Source organism: Mustela nigripes, chromosome 7 (genome assembly GCF_022355385.1).
Source record: "Mustela nigripes isolate SB6536 chromosome 7, MUSNIG.SB6536, whole genome shotgun sequence".
Lineage (NCBI taxonomy): Eukaryota > Metazoa > Chordata > Mammalia > Carnivora > Mustelidae > Mustela > Mustela nigripes.
Genome location: NC_081563.1, coordinates 114,920,494 through 114,942,158, shown reverse-complemented (window position 1 = coordinate 114,942,158; position 21,665 = coordinate 114,920,494). Strand labels below are relative to the sequence as shown.

The window sequence follows — 21,665 nt, the reverse complement described above, 5'->3', positions numbered from 1 at the left end:
AAAGGTTCACGCACTGCCAGTGGCAGAGTACAGTACATTGTAAGTGAAAATCTAAAAACCTCTTAAGCCAACACAAAGGTTCACGCACTGCCAGTGGCAGAGTACAGTACATTGTAAGTGAAAATCTAAAAACCTTTTAAGCCAACACTTCCATTTCTAAGACTCACACAGGACATGGAAAGCATTAATCTCTGAAAGGAGAAAGTCAATCAACAGAACTACATTAAAATTAAGATCCTCTGTTCTGTACAAGACACCATTAATGGAGTAAAAAGGGCAAGCTACCTACAATGTTGGAGAAGGTATCTGCAACTCATGTAACTGATAAAGATCATGTATCTAAACTACATAAATCAATAAGAAAAAGGAAACCCAGGAAAAGAAGAGGCAAAAGACCATGAATTAAGTACTGCGCCAAACAGGATATCCAAATGGCTGACATTCACATATAAACCTATTTAACGTGACGAACAATATAAGGAGAACACACTATAAGGCAAATGAAGCCACAAGGAGATATGACTACATCCGTAAGAACAGCTAAAATTAAAGTTTAACAATACCAAGCAGTGGGTGGCTGGGTGGCTCAATAGTTGAGCGTCTGCTTTTGGCTTAGGTCATGATCCCAGCATCCTGGGATCGAGCCCCACACCGGGCTCCCTGTTCCAAGGGAAGCCTGCCTCTCCCTCTCCCGCTTCCCCTGCTTGTATTCCCTCTCTGTCTCTCTCTGTCAAATAAATTAAATAAATAAATAAAAATTTTAAAGAAGGTTTAAAAACAATACCAAGTAGCGCTAATGAGGATGAGAAACAGGTACACAGAAAATGGATCCAACCGTTTGAGAATAGTTTGGCGTCATCTGGCACAGCTGAAGGCAGAAACAGCCTAAAACCCAGCAATGTCAATCCTACAGTTGGATTCCCTAGAGAAATGCATGCATGCACGTGCACACATACATACACACACACCTCAAAGCACAGCCGGTGTTCATGGCAGCGACATCTATAAAACCTGCACCATATACAACCAAAGTGCCCACCATCAGCAGAATCAAAACATGGTAGCACACAATAAAAAATAAACTGCGGATGCCTGGGTGGCTCAGTGGGTTAAGCCTCTGCCTTCATCTCAGGTCATGATCTCAGGGTCCTGGGAACGAGTCCTGTATCGGGCTCCCTGCTCAGCAGGGGACCTGCTTCTTCCCCATCTCTTTCTGCCTGCCTCTCTGCGTACTTGTGATATCTCTCTGTCAAATAAATAAATAAAATCTAAAAAAAAAGAACTACAGCAATATAAATGAATGTGAAAAACAAAATGCTGCCTGGAAGAAGCCAGACACAGAAGAATGCACACTGTAATGACTCCATTTGTAATAAGTTCAAAAACAGGCAAAACTAAACTACACTGCTGGGGATGCAAACACAGCTGGGAAGCAATCAAGAAAAGCCAAGAACAGAACTCTGAAACAGAATGGTAGCCAACCTTTAAGGGAAGAAGGGCGCTGTGAATGGGAAAGTGTACGAGGGGCAGCTGGATGCCAGCCACACTCCAAGTCGTGATCTGAGTGGCAGGTATGAGGGTGTTTTACTTTATGACATCATTAAGCTGAACACTTATGCTGCATGTATTTTACTCTTACATTTTTACGATAAAAAAGTTTTAAAATAAAAAGTAACTCCAGAATTTTTAACACTACTATGGACAGTCATTTGAAGTAAAACTGTAGACTATTTAATGAGAAATGCTGTTGATGCACCAAGTGAATTAAGCAGCTAAATTCATACATTATGATTACATCATCTATTTAAAAAACAAAATTGTGTAAGCATGTGTGCAGACAAAAGACAAGAGGGATACTCCTCACGTGTGTTAGCCACTGCACCTCTAGGTGGCAGAGTTGTGAGGGCTTTCTTTTTGTTTGGGGTATTCTCTACAATTAATGTATATTCTTTTGTGATCAAAAAATAACATTTAAACAATTATAATACTAACTGCTTCTTTGACAGCTAAGTCACTAAACACAAAAGCAAATTTCCATTCTTTAGGTCCCAGAGAGTCTAGGGGAACCTAGTGTTGACTACAAATCTCATTATTGAACAGAAATACTGCCCACTTGTTTGCAATTCAAGCTACCCCAAATTTCCAAAGCCATGTATTTTCAGTAAAAAGCAAACAGAACAAAACATTTAAGAAAATGAAAGCAAGATCTGCAATTCTAATTCTGCCTTTTTAAAGATCCTTAATCTTTCCATATAAACTTTAGACATCTGATATCATAAATTTCCAAACATTAACTGTAGACATCTGAAACAAATGAAATGGGCTACTGAGAATTGTAGGAATCACGTACTATGCTCTCAAACTCAAGACGTCGATTTTTTTGCAAGGGTATTTTCTATCAAGAAACTTTTTTAAAAAAGTTAATAGGTAGTGAGTGATCCTTTGTTGAAACCTGATATAAAATGTTATGAAAGACAATACTGTGGAATTTAAATGTAACTGCATAGTAGATAGAGAAGGGTTGCAATTAATGCTAAATTTCCTGAGTGTGATAATTATATTGCACTTATATAGGGGAATGCTCTTGGATCAATGTATACCCCGTGTATCCTTTTTCTTACTTTTAAAAATAAGGTATAACTTTATAAAGTAAAATGCACAGATCTTAAATACACTATCTGATGAGTCTGACAAGTGCTTATCAAGATATAGAACATGTCCAACATCCCTAAAAGTTCCACTGTTCCCCTTTCTAGTCAACCCCGACTCTACACTGCCCTACCACCCCACTGAGACAATTGTTCTTATTTCTATCACAAAAAATTCATTTTGCCTATTTATGGCCTTTATGGAATCATACGGTATATTCTTTTGTGTCAGTCTAATGTTGATGACATTCAACATTCAACAAATCTTAAGAGAATAAAATAAACAAGAAAAAAACGTCCAGTGGTTTCCAAAGATTTCCACTCCCAGCAGCACAGTATGGAGTTCCAGATGCTCCAAATCCTCATCATATGTAGCCATGCCAGGAGATCCACTGGTATCTCATGGGGGTTTTATTTTTCATTTTTCTGATAACTAAAGATATCGAGCACTTTTTCATATGCTTACTGGCCATTCTCTTATCTTCCTTTTTGAAGTATCTGTTCAAGTCTTTTGCACATCTTTGAGTCTTTTTGTTTGTTTGTTTAAGATTTTATTTATTTATTTGACAGAGATCACAAGTAGGCAGAGCGGCAGGCAGAGAGAGGGGGGGAAGCAAACTCCCCACTCAGCAGAGAGCCCTCGATGTGGGACTCAATCCCAGGACCCTGAGATCATGACCTGAGACAAAGGCAAAGGCTTATTAACCCACTGAGCCACCCAGGCGCCCCCAGTTGCAGGAGTTCTTTGTTCTGTATCCTTTTAAATATTGATCATGGGCATGTGTTACTTTTACAAAACAAATACATTTTAAACACTTTCTTTGGAAATAATTTCGTATTTACAGAAAAGCTGGAAGAGTAAAAGCAGCACAAAGAATACTTGCCTATACTTTTTACCCATATTCACCCCCTAACACAAGTAAGTGTTCTTAAAATATACAAAGTATATTAGTTTGGCAAGGCAACTGGAAAAGAAGCTACTGATGAAAATACTACTACTAAATAAATAAACCTGAATATTTTCCCCTAAGTCAGATTTTTTTCAAGATTTTATTTTTAAGTAATCTTTACACCCAACATAGGGCTCAAATTTACAATCCCAAGATCAAGAGTCGCATGCTCTACCAACTAAGCCAGCCAGGTATCCCCAGTCAGGTTTGCAAATTTTTTTTTAAAAGATCGTTTTTTCAAAGATTTTATTTGACAGAGAGACAGCACAAATGGGGGAGCAGCCGGGAGAGGAAAAAACATGAGCAGGGAGCCCAACACAGGGCTAGATACCAGGACCCCAGGATCATGACCTGAGCCTAAGGCAGAATGCAGATGCTTAACTGAGCCACCCACTTGGTGCCCCCCCCCAAGTCAGATATTTTTAAAAAACAATAATAAAAGGCCCTGTGAACGTAACAAGCCCCAAACATGAATAGACCCGAACACTAAAATTTCAATGGATGAAATTTCAATTGCCCAAGATTAGATTCTAAACTGGAAAAACAGATAAAATAAATCTCAGCTATGCCTTTTCTTTCTTTGTCGAGCTGATAAAACAAATTCAGAGCATATGGCTTCTTAGGGAAGGCTGATCTGAGAGCTATTGAGTATAAATTATTAAAAACTAAGAGCATGCCAACTATTCAACAGTATACCAGAATTCTCTCTCTCAAATAAATAAATAAAATCTTTAAAAAAAAAAAAAAAGAGAGAGAGAGAGAGATTAAAAGAGAAAGTGTTCTCCTTTCCAGACAGTATAATTATCTACACTGAAGAGCCAAGAGATTCAGACCTAGTAAGAAATTCAGCAAGGTTGTGAGATTCAAGAGCGCATTAAAAACTCAGCAATAACATCACCAATTAGAAAATGTAATATATAAGAATATAAGATACTCAAGGACAAATTTCACAAAAGAAATACAATCATCTTATGAAGAAAACAAAACTTTATAAAGAAAGGTTTAAACTTTAAAAAGAGCCACACCATTTTCTGTATTACAAAACTCAACATTGTAAAGATGCCAATTCTCCCCAAAATGATTTGTAAATTCAGTAAAATCTCAGTGAAACTTTTTTTTTTTTTTTAATACAATCTGACTCTGCAAAGGGCCACAAGAACCAAGACACTCTTGAAAAAAAGAAAAGAAAAAGAGAGGACCCACTTTTTTAGAAAGCTCTAGTAATTGAGCAACAAGAGAACAGGATAAAAGAGGAACAGAAAGTAACCACTAAAGGATATGGGGTTTCTTTTGGGAGTGATGAAAATGTTCTGGGATCAGATTATAGCGATGACTACATGACTTTTGAATACACTAAGAGCCATTGAACTGTACACTTTCTGTGAGTTCCATCCTAATAAAGCTGGGTTAAAAATGCCTTACCGAGGGACGCCTGGGTGGCTCAGTTGGTTAAGCGGCTGCCTTCGGCTCAGGTCATGATCCCAGCGTCCTGGGATGGAGTCCCACATCGGGCTCCTTGCTTGGCAGGGAGCCTGCTTCTCCCTCTGCCTCTAGCCTGCCACTCTGTCTGCCTGTGCTTGCGCTCTGTATCTCTCTCTCTAACAAATAAATAAAAATCTTTAAAAAAAAAAAAAAAAAAAAAAAAAAAATGCCTTACCGAATTTGACAGTTCTGAAAACATAGCGAATTTAATCAGAATTTGTAAAAACCACATAAAAACTATTAATGTGGGGCGCCTGGTCATGATCTCAGGGTCTTGGGACTGAGCCCCACATCCGGCTCTCTGCTCAGCAGGGAGCCTGCTTCCCCACCCCTCCCTCTCTGCCTGTTTCTGCCTCCTTGTGATCTCTGTCAAATAAATAAATAAAATCTTAAAAAAAAAAAAAAAACTATTAATGTGTACAAAAAGTTTACAGATCCAAGGGTAAACTTCAACTTTGGACAATGGAAGAAAATGGTCCATAAGTGATGCTTTGATTTTATTATATGAATCCTGAAGAGGAATTAAAACTAGCAAAACAACCTGTGTATGGTTTAGAAAAGACTTCATTTTAAAAAATACTTAATGTTTAAAAAGTTCTACTGAATTTGAACTTCACTTGTATTATCACAAGCAGTCATTATAGCTGTCAAAGAAAGAAAAGAGCTGTTATTTTAAAAATGAACACACTCTTGGAATACAGTTTAAAAAGAAAAAAAAAACTGAGTTTTTTGTCTTCTTAAAGACAAAAAAGAAGCTTCCATCAACCAGAAATAAAACAAATTCTCATCTATGATTTGTCACCCATCACTGCAAAGTTTCTAGTCAATGGTGATATGACCACAGGTCTATGAGCCCTCCTCTGAAATCCTTGGATCTAGATGTGCTTTAGAATTCAGGATTTCTTGAATTTGGGGGGTGAATACAGTGCATATAGTTTTAATATATCATATATTAAACACTCTTTAACATTTTTTTCAAATAACATGTATGCATATATCAACTAAAATAAATTGCCTTGTCAGTCCGGATCAGAGTTCTGCCATCAAATGAGTTTAGTACAAGACAGGTTTTACTGCCAAATGAGTTAGGAAAAATTTTTCTCAGTTCTCAAAATATTTTAGATTTTAGGGATGCCTGGGTAGCTCAGTTGGTTGGTTTCACCTCTGACTCTTGGTTTCAGCTCAGGCTGGGATCTCAGGATCATGGGATGGAGCCCCAAGTTGGGCTCTGTGCTCAGCAGGGAGTCTGCTTCTTTCTCTCTCCCTCTCCAGCTCCTTTCCCAGTGCGTATGAGCACTCTCTCTATGAAATAAATCCTTAAAAAATATATTTTAGATTTCAGAATTGTTAAAGAGATTACGGACGATAGAGAAAACATGTCTCTCAGTAAAATTTTTGAAGAGATCTGGAAGTTTCAGAATTCTACTTTTCTCATCACAGGTACAAAATAAAATTTAAAAAAATATTAATGACCTAGGAAACAAACTGAGGGTTGCTGGAGGGGAGAGGTTGTGATAGGGTAACTGGGTGATGGACACTAAGGAGGGCCCATAAATGTAATGAGCACTGGGTATTCTGTGAGACTGAGGAAACACTGCCCTCTACCTCTGAAGCTAATAATATACTATACGTTAATTACTTAAATTTAAATTAAAATAAAACCCAAAAAAAACGTAACTAAAGGATAAAGAACAATAAAAACCCACCTTAATAAGTACAACATTACCAATCCCATCAATCCTCCTGGTTGCCACTTTGGATTCTGTCCTCTTTTCTCCGCAGCTAATGAGTTTTCTGAATTTTGCGTTTGACTTTTATTTTTTGTAATGGTTCAACTAGATATGTATAGATTCTTAAATAACATATTTTTAAATTTTACATGCTTTTGAATTAGCTTTGTATCAACAGCATACTGTACATACTCTTCTGAGACTTGCTGTTTATCCAATTCTATGTTCCTGACCTCCCTACCTATTGATACATACAAGTGCATTTCTTTCCATTTCTGTTATTCATTCTATAGATACACCACAATTTATTTACCATTCTTTTGTCCGATGGATATTAGTTGCTTACAATATATTGTTTATTATGTTTTGCTATTACAAACAATGAGATTATGAACTTCCTTGTATATGTAAGAATTTCCTTAGGTTATATACCTAAGAGTAGAATTACTGAATGTGAGGGGAGGCATATCTTCAACTTTATAGGATAAAATCAAATTGTGGTCAAAAATGATGGTTGCAGAAGCACCTGGGTGGTTCAGGCAGTTAAGCATCTGACTCTAGGTTTCAGCTCTGGTCATGATCTCAGGGTTGTGGGATGGAGACTCTCACTGGGCTCCAAGCTCAGCACTGAGTCCGCTTGAGATTCCTTTCCCCACCCTCTTCCTCTTTTCCTCCCCCCACTCCTGTTTATGTGTGCTTTCTCTCAAATACATAAATAAATAAATCCCCCCTTTTTTAAATCAGTGAAATGTTTTCATCAAGCCTCAAAGAAAGCCTCTAAATCATCTCCATTTTACCCATTAAAATGTTAAGGAAACAGTTCTCTGGAAAAACTCTTACTCATCTGCAAATGGTGACTACAAAAGTAAACGGAGATTATTGTAGTAGTATTTGTAATAGTAAAAACAAACAAACAAAAAACCTAAACATCCATAAGAGGGGACTGGATAAATAACATCAGGTATATTGGTATGATACACTACTGAAAACAGTAATTGAAAGAAATTAAAATATGCCTAATAAACAGACTACACATCTTTAATGGATCTACATGAATAGGAAGGATACACATTGATGATAGTGGTTGCTACTGGGAAAGAACAAGGGCCACAGGTCTGGGTGGCAGGTGAAGGGACAGGAGTAGGGTAGGTTCTGGTGTGGAGGTGTGGAAGTCGAAGTCGTTACTCATTTTCTTTGCACAAAGGCCTGAATTTCCATTTAAACATTGGTGAAATGGACACAATTCTCTGCACTTTCCTGAAGCCTCTTTAGAATGACTCTAAGGGAATAATAAAGGTATAGATGGAAAAGGGAAAGGGGGAGGAAAAGGCAGGTGAGATACGTCAACAGAATTTTGGAAAACGGATAGCAGGAAGACAGGTAGTAACTGACTCAGCAGGGAAAAACTGAAGTCTGAGGCTACAGAGGGAAAAGCCAAAAATATGGCCAGTGAGTACTGCAAAACGCTCAAGAGGACAGTGATTAAAGGTCCAGGAATCACTGCACACAGGGACAAGACACGGGAATGAAAATAGGAGAACTTGTTGGAAGTGTGAGCCGGAAGTTAAGACCCCTCAGGTCTCCTCTCTGTCCCCAAACAATCAGGCAATATCCACCTCTAGCCTCAGAAAAAAATAGGAGATTTAATTCTGGTTGTACTGAACCAGAAAGGGTCCAGAATAGAAGATACCAGGTCAAGGAATGAGGGAGGATGTGAGATGCCTTGCTCTAAAAAGGACCAGTAAGTCAAAGATGACATAAAAAACAGTAACACCAACAGCTCCCTTTTCCAATCTGGCTCCCAAAGCTCTCTGCACAGTGGCAGCCCTACAACCTCATCCGTAGCCTGCTCTCAGCTTGCTAGTAAGAGAGGAAAGGATTTCTCTTCCCAGAAAAAGTGACCAGCCTAAGAGGAAACACCTTCTGGCAGAGAATTGGGGATTCAAAAAAGAAAACGAACAAACAAAAGGGATCTGGGTCTCCCTTCTCCATCACATCCAACAACAGTGCCCGCAAGCACAGAATCTGCCAGTTCTCTCCCCTGAACGACCTATCAAGGGCCACCAAATAGCACAACTGTCAGATTAAACAGCAACCAAACCCAAAAGACATGAAAGGAAACAGAGATAATGAAGATTTCACAGTAAATGTTCTCAAAGAGACAGCCCCAAAACAAAAAGTACAGATTATTTTAAAAAATAATAAGAAATAAAGGAACATCAGTATTTTAAAAAATAATAAGAAATAAAGGAACATCAGTGAATGTGAGCAATCCACTAGAAACACAAAATGATACAAAACAAAACTCCCAGAAACAACAACAAATAGGTAATATTCCAAAGAACTGACTCAGAAGAAAAAGAAAATAGGCTGCATTAAGAAAGTCCCACAACATGAGACGCCTGGATGGCTCAGTCAGTTAAGCTGCTTGCCTTCGGCTCAGGTCATGATCCCAGGGTCCTGGGATCTGGCTCCTTGCTCACCGGGAGCCTGCTTCTCTCTCTGCCTCTGCCTGCCACTCTGCCTGTGCTCTCTCTCTCTGAAAAATATATAAAAATCTTTAAAAGAAGAAAGAAAGTCTCACAACAAACAGAAGTTCTAAGAAAACAGAAAAGGCCAAAATATAAGGATGTTTTCCCCAAATGAGTTTGAGGAATGAATCTGAGTTTCCAGATTCAATAAGGCAAAATGCCCTCACAATGAATGAAAAAAGACCCATTCCACAGCACTGCACCATGAAATTTCAGAAAGAGAATTGAAAAAGATATCCTAAAATCTTCCATTCAGAGAGAACATTTCACCAAGGAATCAGAATGGCATCACGCTTCTCAAGAGCAGTTTCGGAGAATGTAGTTGTTTTTTTTTTGTTGTTGTTTTAATTTATTTTAGAGAGAGAGTATGTGTCAGTGGGGGTGGGGAGGGGCAGAAGGAGGGTGAGAAGAGTTTCAAGCAAACTCCTCAATGGGCACAGAGTCCAACATAGGGCTCGATCTCATGACCCTGAGATCACGACCTGAGCCAAAAGCAGGAGTCAGACGTTTAACTGATTGTACTACCCTGGCACCCCAGAATGTATTAATTTCTAAAATTCTTTTTTTTTTTTTTTAAGGTTTATTTAAGTAATCTCTACACCCAACATGATGCTCAAGCCCATGCCTCCAAGACTGAGTCACACGCTCTTTCGACTGGACAAGCCAGGCACCCTTCTTCTAAAATTCTTAAGTCAAACCAATAATCCAGCATGGAACACAGGATAAAGATATGTAACATTTCAAATAATTTACCTCCTAGAAGTAACTGGTGAATCTGTTCCACAAATAATAACAACAATAAACAAACCTAACTAAACTAAAACAAAAATTAAATCGACACAAGATCTAGAAGAGAAATCTCATCACAGAAGATAGTTGAAAAGAACTCCCAAGGTGGTGATAAAGGGAAAGCCCCTGAAAACTGACAGATGTAGGTCAAACAGGGTAACCAACTCACCCCAATTTGTCTGGGACTTTGCCAGTTTTAGCACTAACAGTTCTGTGCCCCAGGAAATTTCTCAGGACAGTTGCCCCCAACACACACACACACACACACAAACAGACCAGGAGAAACAACAGAAGAAAGGATGGCTCCCACACCAACCTTCAGAAGGAAGACTGAAACTGATGTGTCTGATCATAGCAAGCATTTTATCACCATTAACAGTATTAGCTTCATCTTTTCTGTTTGTAAACCTTTTTGGTTTTTACTCATCTTTTTTGTTTTACTTAATTTTTTTTTTTAAAGATTTTATTTATTTATTTGTCATAGAGAGAGAAGCGAAAGCAAGCACAGGCAGACAGAGTGGCAGGCAGAGGCAGAGGGAGAAGCAGGCTCCCCGCCAAGCAAGGAGCCCGATGTGGGACTCGATCCCAGGACGCTGGGATCATGACCTGAGCCGAAGGCAGCCGCTTAACCAACTGAGCCACCCAGGCGTCCCTGTTTTACTTAATTTTTAAGTATGAGACACAGCATGGTTATAAAAGCCCAAACTACACAGAAGGTTAGGTTCAGAGAACTGACGCTGCCCTCACCCCTTCTCTTCCCACCTTACCCCCAACTGCGCACTCCACTCTTACCCACCCCCCCTGCTGGGTAACCAGTTTCATTAGTTTCTGGTTTCTTTTTGGGGTTCTTTTTGCACAGATGATTATATACACATCTATTTTATTTCTCCTTTGACAAACTGGATGCCATACACACTATTTTGCACTTGCTTTTTTCATGTAACCATATATCCTTCAAATCACTCTATCATTTCATAGATAGTCTTCACTCATTCTCAGCTGCATAAAATTCCATGATGCAGATACCAAAGTTTATTTACACACCCATTCACCCATGGACTGGCATTTAGGTGGCTTTTAACATTTCACAAATAAAAATACTGCCTTTTTTTTTTTTTTAAAGATTTTATTTATTGGGGCATCTGGGTTGCTCGTGAAGCTTCTGCCTGCGGCTCAGATCCTGATCCCAGGGTCCTGGGATGGAGCCCCGCGTCAGGCTCCCTGCTCTATGGGAAGCCTGCTTCTCCTTCTCCCTGATGACCTGAGTAGAAGGCAGATGCTTGATGACTGAGCCACCCAGGTGCCCCAGAAATACTGTATTGAATAACCTCGTGAATCTCTACTTTTGTATTGTTAAAGGTCTATCTTCACGGTAAGTTCCTGTAGTAGAAAGGTGAAAGGCGTTAAAGGTGAAATGTAAACACTAATTTTGTTAACAATGCCAAATCCCCCTCAAAAAATGCTGCATGGATTTATATTCCTAACAGCAATATATTAGGAGTACCTGTTTTCCCAGACCCTTGAGAAGACAAAGTACTGTGGCACTAGCAGAAAACTTTAAAGTGTTTCAAATGACTAATATAAGCACACTGCAGGAGGGAAGGGATGGACCTAGCCCAAAGTAACTTGTGAACACACTATTTTAACTACATACACTGGGTTCAAAAATAAAATAAACCATAAACAGTGAGCCCTCCTTTTAACAGATTTGTTTTTCACAGTGGAATTGGCCTGAAATTACGAAACTATTAAATGTTTATTCTGAACTAAGCAAATGATAAGATACAAAGTAGACAATGAGAGCCAGGATTTTCACCAGTTGGAGCAGCAAATCATAAATATGGAAAGGGGTAAAGCTCGGATGAACCCTGCCGTTAAGAGACTAGAACTGAAGGTATTACTCTGAACCAATATGTAAAGACAGACAACTACAAAAACAAACATAGATGTATACAGGTACACTATTCTGAGTTCCCTGGCAATATGGTTGATTCCAAAGCTGGGGCTGGAAAATGTAAGCTAGTAAGCCCAGACATCTTGCTGGGCCAGAAAGCAAAAAAGTAAAAAAAATGTGTGGAATAAGGGGGACCTGTCAGGACACAAAAGCCATAGTGAAGGGAGTCCAGTGGGCCGCCTTTGCACAATTTCATGCATTAAAGCTATCAACAGGAGGCGCCTGGGTGGCTCAGTGGGTTAAAGCCTCTGCCTTCAGCTCAGGTCATGATCCCAGGGTCCTGGGATGGAGCCCCACACTGGGCTCTTTGCTCCGCAGGAAGCCTACTTCCTCCTCTCTCTCTGCCTGCCTCTCTGCCTACTTGTGATCTTGTCTGTTAAATAAATCCTTTAAAAAATAAATAAATAAAAAATAAAGCTATTAACAGTAACAACTCAATAGTAAAGTAAGAATACACAAATCCATAATGAATAAACAAATGACGGAAAAAAGGTGGCTTTTCCTTACTGCAGAACGCCAATTCATAAATATCAAATGAATTTTTATATATGTATTTTAACATTTTATGTATTTATTTGACAGAGAGAGTGATCATAACTAGGCAGAGGCAGGCAGGTAGGGGCCAGGCTCCCTGCTGAGCAGAGCGCCCAATGCAGGGCTCGATCTCAGGACCCTGAGATCATGACCTAAACTGAAGGCAAAGGCTTAACTCACTAAGCCACCCAGGGGAGCTTTCTAGAAAGTAAATGGCCCTTCTTCTGCCACTCCTGGTGCTGCTTGGGTGCTCGCTCAGGGAAGACCGGGGACACATCTTTGGTCAAGTGACACCTGAGACTCTGGCACTCACCAGGACCACTGAAAAGCCCAAGGAATGGAGTCAAGACTGAGAACAACAATCCTATTAACTTCAAGGTGACAAAGCAGGACAGTTCTATAGCGCAGCTTAAAAGGCACACACCACCACTCAGTAAACTCATGAAAGCCCATTGTCAATAACAGGGTTTGTCTATGCAGCAGATCAGGTTCCGATTCCATGGGCATCCAGTCAATGAGACAGACATAACTGCACAGTTGGAAATGGAGAATGACCAAACCAAAAAATGCTGGATGTACTCCAGCAGCAGACAGGTGTCTACTAAGAACGGAATGTGCTACTTTATTCTAAAACTCTGTTTCTGAGCACCTGGATGGCTCAGATGGTTGGGCATGTGCCTTCAACTCGGGTCATGATCTCCAGGTTCTGGGATTGAGCCCCACATGGGGCTCCAAGCTTAGCGAGGAGCCTGCTTCTCCCTCTCCCTCTTGTCTGTTTGTGCTATGTCTCTCTCCCTCTCAAATGAATATGTAAAATCTTCAAAAATCAACAAAAAAAACCTCTTCCTACAGACCAAGACGACATTCTCAATGAGAAAGCTGCAATTTGGGTCCACATATCCTGACTACTACAGTATAGTTTTCTTGATTCTTTCATTGTCCCCTTCCCCATTCCTTATTATACATACAGTAACCATGTATGTGCACAAGCACATTATTGTTGTTGTTGGTTTAACTAAATGGCTAATGGTTTATTTTGATCAATATAAAGTACAGATGGGGTAGAGGAAAATACTGCTTCTGTGAGAATACCCCTTTCTCCATTAGTAGCATGCTCATTCAGCTCTTATCTTTATATTCCAGTAAGTTATTTTGCTCTGTTAAAACAACAAAAAAAGAACATAAAAATCCTCGCACTCCTTGTTCATGTTGTAGAATTTTAATGTTTTTCACTTATCATTGTAAAACCAAAAACAATTTTATAACATTTCTGTACATAGCTGTTACATATGGCAATCTGTCTTTAAGCAAGGATAAATTACTCTAAAAGAAATGATTCCTACATCATTTTCCCTTCAAGTCAAGCATTTTGTTTAAATAAACTTCCTGTTTAAGGGGAAAAAAAAGTAAGTTAAGTAGTCTGTACTAAAAAAATACAAAGGTCACCAAAGACAAAATTTGTGGGAACTTTTCCAGATTAAAGGAAATGAAAGAGACTTGACCAAAAAAATTGCACCATGTGATCCAGGACTGGATGTGCCCTCAAACAGAATTTTATAATCAGCATTAGTAAAACAATAGGCAAAATTTGAATTAAGTATGCAGATTAGCCAACAAGCAGTACTTTATCAATGTTAATTGATTCTGATAACTGCAATGTGGTTATAAAGAGAATTTCCTTGTTTTTAGTAGGTATTTAGAGATAAAGGGACATTATGTCTGCAACTTACTCTGGTACAGAACAAAAATAATATGGAAAGAATCACAAAGCAAATATGATAATGTAAGAACTTATGCAGTTTTTTTTTAAAGGATCAACTGAATACATTAAAGAAAAAAAGTATTTGAAAATCATTTCCACTTGCAATAGCATCAAAATTTAAAGAAACTTAAAAAATTTCAGAAGACAGGCAAGACATGAATGGAAACTATAAAACACTGCTAAAAAGGAAAAAAAAAAAATCAAAGAAGACCTAAATCAATGGAAAGACATACCATGTTCATGGATTGGGGGAGAAAATTAATGTTAAAATGTTAATTTTCTGCAAACTGATTACTATAGAGTCAATGCAACCCCAATAGGCATTGTTTTGGTAAAAACTGACAAGATGCTTTTAAAGTTTATATGAAAACTTAAAGGACCAGGAACAGTCAAAACAATCTCGAAAAAGTTAGCAGACTCATGCTACTAACAACACCACATGATTTTGTGACTTATTAAAATCAAGAGGGTATGATATTGGTATAAAGATAAACAGACCAGTGGAACAGAGTACAAAAACATATCTACATATACATAGTCAATTTTGGACAAAGGCACCAACACTATTCAATGGAGAAGGTAAGTCATTAAATGAAGCTGAAACAACTAGATAAACAGAAACACAACTTGAACCACTATCTCCAATTATACTTGACAATTACTTTGGATCACAAACCTCAATGTAAGAGCCAAATATATAAAATTTCTAGAAGGAAATATAATACAGTATTTCTCTGTTGGGGCACCAGAGTGGCTCAGTTAGTTAAGTGTCTAATTCTATATCTCAGCTCAGGTCTTGATCTCAGGGTTCCTGCATTGGGCTACATGATGGGCATGAAGACTATTTTAACTAATTAATCAGTGTTATTGGACAGTTTTCTAAAAACATTAACTATGTATTTCTTAATGTGATAAAATTTTTCAAAACTGAAAACTTATAGGGTTGCCTGGGTTGCTCAGTGGGTTGAGGCCTCTGCCTTCGGCTCAGGTCGTAAACCTGGGGTCGTAATTGAGCCCCATGCTGGGCTCTCTGCTCTGCAGGGAGCCTGCTTCCCACCACCCCCCCAGCACTCTGCCTCTCTGCTTGCATGTGATCTCTGTTGAATAAATAAATGAAATCTTTAAAAAAAAAAAAAAAAAAGAAAAGAAAAGAAAAAGAAAAAGAAAACTTCTAATCACAGACACCTTAATAAAAATAAAAAGGCAGGGGCACCTGGGTGGCTCAGTGGTTTAAGCCTCTGCCTTCAGCTCAGGTCATGGTCTCAGGGTTCTGGGATCATAGGGCTCTCTGCTCAACAGGGAGCCTGCTTTGTGGCCCCCTCACCCACACCACCGCCTACCTGTGATCTCTGTCAAATAAATTAATAAAATCTTTAAAAAATAAATAAAAAATAAAAATGAAAAGGCAGCCAACAAACTGGAAAAAAATATCTGCAATACATATATCTGACAAAGGACTTGCATCGAAAGTTTATTTTTTAAAAAATTCTATAAATAACAAACAAAAAGACAAACTTTTAAAAAGATTGTATTTATTTATTTGAGAAAGAGAAAGAGTGAGTCAGAGAGAGAGAGGGAGAGAGAATCTGAAGCAGACTCCGAACTGAGCTCAGAATCAGACACAGGGCTCCATCCCATGACTGTGAGATCAAGATCTGAGCTGAAACCAAAAGTTTACCACCTTACTGACTGAGCCACCCAGATGCCTAGGGCAAACTATTCTTTTTTAAAAGGAGGAAGCTGCCATATTCTTCCCCAAACTAATCTTTCCTTACACCAGAGGGAGAAGAGGAGCCCTGGTGACTGACAGTAGGGTATCAGACCCCGAGTGGAGCACAAAAGGGTGGCATGGTGTTGAGTTGGAGTTCAAGGGTAAAATGCCCCAACAAGGAATGACAAGGGGCAGGGTATCAAAGCCAAGCTGGGTGAGGAGGGCATTTATATGAGGGCATTGGTGCAGGCAATCAGAGCCTGAAGCAGGTGAGGCAATCAACCCCAGGGAACCAGTCCAATACAGGGTGTTGGGAGACCGAGAGGGATAAAGAGGACATTTTTGTCAGGGAAAGACAGCAGTAGTGATGGGGGAGGAGATTAATTATATAAGAGGATGGGAGGGTTAAACAAGTAAATACATTAAATAAAAGGAAAAACAGGAGCTAGATCTCTTACTTTTGGAGAAGGTAGTTACAAATATGGAAAAGGAGAAAACTTTAGAAAAGAACCCTCTGGGCTTGCATTGGAATTTGCGGTACTGGTGTAAACTCGTGGCTTTTAACATGCTCAGATAAAGCTAAACATAAATATAGATGTAAGTGCATATACATATATTTACGTAAATACACCCAAATTTTCCTTAGACTCTTGTCACTGGGAAGAACTGGTGTCAGAACACCCCAATAGCAGCAAGCACATCTAGCACCCAAATCATGGATTCTGAATATTATTATATACTCAAAGAACCAGGGCTCCATGGAGGAATGACTAATACTAAGGGCTGGAACAAGGAAAGTACACAGTACACAGTGAACCTATATCACCTTTCTGGCAACAGCACTCCAAGAATGATGGGAATATGTCAAAGGGACACAGAAGCCAGACTGACAAAATCCCTAGCAGCCAAATTAGGAACAATTTGAACAGCTAAATAAATAATAGATTATAACACACTGAATAAAATAAAAAGCCACAATTTTATGTAGATCTAAATAAACTGAATTTTTTTTTTTAAGATTTTGTTTATTTATTTGACAGACAGAGACATAGGCAGAGAGGAGGAAGCAGGCCCCCAGCCGAGCAGAGAGCCCAATGCAGGGCTCAATCCGAGGACCCTGAGATCATGACCCGAGCCAAAGGCAGAGGATTAACCCACTGAGCCACCCAGGTGCCCCTAAATAAACTGAAATTTAGAAGACATGGGAACAGAGTTTCATGGTGATTAAGCCTAGCAGATGATACCTTTCCCACTGGCAATTTCTCATAGAGCTAAACATGGATATCACCCAGCAATTCCAATCATAGGTATTTATCCTAGAGATAAAAACATTTTCACACTGAAACCTGTATATGAATTTTCAGTGTCTTTATATTTAATAGCCCCAAACTAATAACAACTCAAATGTTCCTCAATGGAAGAATGGATATACAACCTGTGGTATACTCGTAAAATGGAATACCAGTTCAACAATAAAGGAAATGGTACTGATAAACACAACAACTTGGATGGATCCCAAGTACTATGATGAGTGAAAAACACCAGTCTCAAAGGGGAACACATTATATGATTCTACTACATTCTGAAAAGTATAAAATTGTAATATAAGGCTATCCTAAACTATCCAGCAGATTAATTTTATATTGTCATGTAACAAATTACCACGAAGTTAGTGGTTTAAAACAATACACATTTATTACTATCTCAAGTTTCCAGAGGTGAGGAATCTGAGCATGGTTTAGCTGGGTCATCTGCTCAGGTGCTCATTAAGTTTCAAATCAAAGTGTTAACCAAGCTACTTTCCTTTTCTACAGCTCAGGGTTCTTTTCCAAGCTCACCGAGCTATTGGCAGGAAACAATCTCTTACGGTTGTAGGACTAAGGTCAATTTCTTACTGGCTGTCAGCTGGGGCCAGAAGTCACCTCCTAAGGCTCCCCATAGTTCTTGTGATATGGCCCTCTCACAATATGGCACTTTGCTTCTTCAGAGTAAGCAAGAATTGCTCAATTATTCCATCTCAGACCTCCAGGTCCTCTTTTAAAGGGCTTGCCCAACTGGGTCAGGCCAACTCAAGATAATCCTTCTGAGTTAACTTAAAGTCATCTGACCAGGGACTTTAATTACACCTGTAAAATCTCTTTACCTTTGCCATATTTATTGTGAGAAGCAAATGGAAGTTCTCACCCCCATGACAGATAAAGAGATAAAAGGAACAGGTTATCAGGGATCATCTTAGAATTCTGCTTAACATATCTAGCCACCAGCCATCCCTCCAGCTGACCAGATACAGGAGAACCCAGCCTAGATCATCTTAGATAATCTGACCCAGGCCAGACCAAACAAAAAGCCCATCCAACCAATTCTCACAAGGAACTGTGAATTAAGTATACAATTATTTTAAGGCACTAAGTTTTGGGATGATCTGTTATACAGTAAAAGCTAACGGATACAGCACGGATGAAATACTTAACCATACGGAATAATCAGGAGGGATTATTCAGGCAGGAATGAATCTACTGATGGGGCCAGTAATGCCACACACACACACACACACACACACACACGTGCATTTTTAAATTTTTTTTTTTATTTTTAAAGATTTTATTCACTTGAGAGGGAGAGAGTGAGCACAAGCAGGGGGAATACCAAGCAGAGGGAGAAGCAAACTCCCTGCTGAGCTGGGAGCCAAACATGGGGCTTGAGTCCAGGACCCCGAGACCATGACCCAAGCCAAAGGCAGACGCCTGATCATCTGAGCCACCCACAGACCCTCACACACGTACTTTTAATCTAAAACTAAATTAAGCTTCATCTATTTGGTATATGGATTGACATTGCTGCCCTTTCTCAATTCGTAGGTCATTTCAACTTCACATTCAGTATTCTGAAATTTACTTATTTGTTCTCAACATGTTTCATATGCCTTGTTAGATAAACAACTTTCTTATCTAATTTTAATCAGGCTTAAAAACATTACCATAAAAAATGGCAGATCTGAGAGAACATGAAAAATGTGAGTGATGATGATGAAACGAATACAAAGGACACCAAAAAAAACAGCAGGGCTTCCATTTTTACACCGAATATATCAACTCTTCATCAGGTATGTTACAAGGTAAAATCAATGAGTATATAAGATCTGAAAAGAAATTAGATCAAACTATTCAAAAGTAGGTAAGACTAACTGAAACATAATATATCCTCTATCATGAATACACTTTTGTTAACAAATTATTTTTAAAATATACTATAATTTTAAAATATTTTTAAATTTGTTTTAGAGTATATTTCTCAGTGAACAAATTATAGAAGACTATATGCTGACTTATTTCCAGTTATGATGTATAAACAAGTGTAAAACTCAAAATACTTTTATTGCCATTAGGGGGATAATTTTTTTAAAGATTATTTATTTGAGAGAAGAGTGCACGGGCACATGCACGAGTGAAGAGATGGACAGAGAGAGAAGAGAAGAGAATCCCAAGCATATTCCGCACTGAGTGCGGAGCCAAGCATGGGCTCCATCCCACAACCCTAAGATCATCACTAGAGCCAAAACCAAGAGTCAGATGCCCAACCAACTGAGATACCCAGATGCCCCAGGGGAATAATTCGTAAACCGTGAATTCCACTGCCACTGGCATTGAAAGTTGTTAGTTATCAGAATTGTGCTTTAGCATCATTCTAACAGCAGTCTGAACACTGCATCAGAGATGCAGAGAATGTGAAAACCAGACAAACATTAAGAGACTAATGCTGTAGTCAGGCTAGAAGTAATTACTGCCTGAGTAAGAATGTCAAAACTGAAAAAAAAAAAAAAAAATGTCAGAACTGTAAGGAAAAAGACTGTGATGAGCATTTAAGAAAGAATGAATGAAAAGAACACATAAAAGCTATTTTTGTAAAAGAAAGAAAAGGAAATTAAAAAACATATATCTGTATAGCTTTATAGACACAGTAAGGATAAACACCATCTAACAGTTTTAAAACGCAAGACTCAAAAGGATATAGTTCCAAGTAATTTTATCTGCATTCCAGAACAAAGCTCAAAAATAGTGACGTAAGTACCAAAATATATAGAATCCAAAGTAAAATACAAATGTCTCTCATTCAATCAAAAATTAGGAATGCAAAGAACCAAAAAATTTAACCCATACTGACAAGAAAAAAGAAACAGATCGAAAACTGACACAAATGACAGAACTAGAAGATGGTTTAAAAAGTTCTGGTATCTGGGGGTACATAGATGGCTCAGTGGGTTAAGCCTCTGTCTTCAGCTCAGGTCATGATCCCAGGGTCCTGGGACTGACCCCCACATAGGGCTCTCTGCTCAGTGGGGAGCCTGCTTCCCTTCCCCTTCTCTCTCTGCCTGCCTCTCTGCCTGCTTGTGATCGCTCTCTCTCTGTTGAATAAATAAAAATAAAGTCTTCAAAAAAAAAAAAAGTCTTGTATCTGTATTTCATGTGCTGAACACTGAACACATTAAGCAGAGACATGTAAAATATTAAACAATACCCAAACAGAGCTTCTAGAGATGAAAAAAAAAAATACAATGTCTGGATTAACAACAAACTGAACCCTGCAGAAGAAAAGATGAGTGAGCATTTAGATATACCAGTAGACACCACCCAAAATAGAGTATAAAGATTGAAAAAATATGAACAGCACATCAGTAAGCTACAACTTTAAGTGGCAAAACATACATGTAATTACAGTCCCAAAGGGAGAGGGAAGGGGTAGGAGAAAAATATTTGAAAAAGTAATGGCTAAATATTTACCAAATTTGATCCAAGAAGCTGAACAAAACCTAGGCACAAGCAGCATGAAAGCAAGCTACATCAAAGTACATTATAATCAAACTGCTGAAACATAATGACAAAAAGAAAATCTTAAAAGTTGCCGGAAAGGAGGAGAAAAAAGCCCCGTTACTCACTAAGGAACATAAAATAACAGCAGATATCTCATCAGAAATAATGCAAGCTAGACACAGTAGAGCAACTCCTTAAATAAAGGAAGAAAGAATAGTCAACCCAGATTTCTGTATCAAGGAAATATCTTTTTAAAGAGAGGAAAAAGAGAAAATCTTTCAGATATAAAACACTTTACAAAGAGAAAATAATTTTTAAAAAGAGAAAAATAATTTTTAAAATAAGAGAATATAAAAAGAAAATTATTTTAAAAAGAGAAAATTATTTTTCAGATATACAAACACTTTAAAATACTATCACCAGTAGGGGGCACCTGGGTGGCACAGTCAGGTGACCAACTCTTGGTTTCAGTTCAGGTTGTGATCTCAGGGTTCTAAGATCCCAAGTAGGGCTCTGAGCTCAGTGCAGAGTCTGCTTGAGACTCTCTCCCTCTGCCCCTCTGGCTCATGTGTTCTCTAATCAAACAATCAAATACTATCAGAGGTACACAGCATGACAGGAAATATTAGAGAAAAGTCCTTCTATCAGAATGAAAATGATACCATATGGGAATCGGGATATAACCCACAGGCAATGAAGAGCACCAAAAATGGAAAATATACAGGTACAAGTAAAACTTTTTTCTGATTTCTTAAATATCTTGAGA

General features: G+C 38.5%; 1 protein-coding gene and 1 pseudogene across 2 annotated transcripts in view; one reads left to right on the top strand and one right to left on the bottom strand.

Annotated features, from left to right (window-relative positions):
• The window catches only part of ASXL1 (ASXL transcriptional regulator 1), a 77,985-nt gene that overhangs the window by 12,031 nt on the left and 44,289 nt on the right, over positions 1 to 21,665 (bottom strand). The window lies entirely within an intron of this gene.
• Positions 12,563 to 13,223, top strand: LOC132022715 (small ubiquitin-related modifier 2-like; annotated as a pseudogene).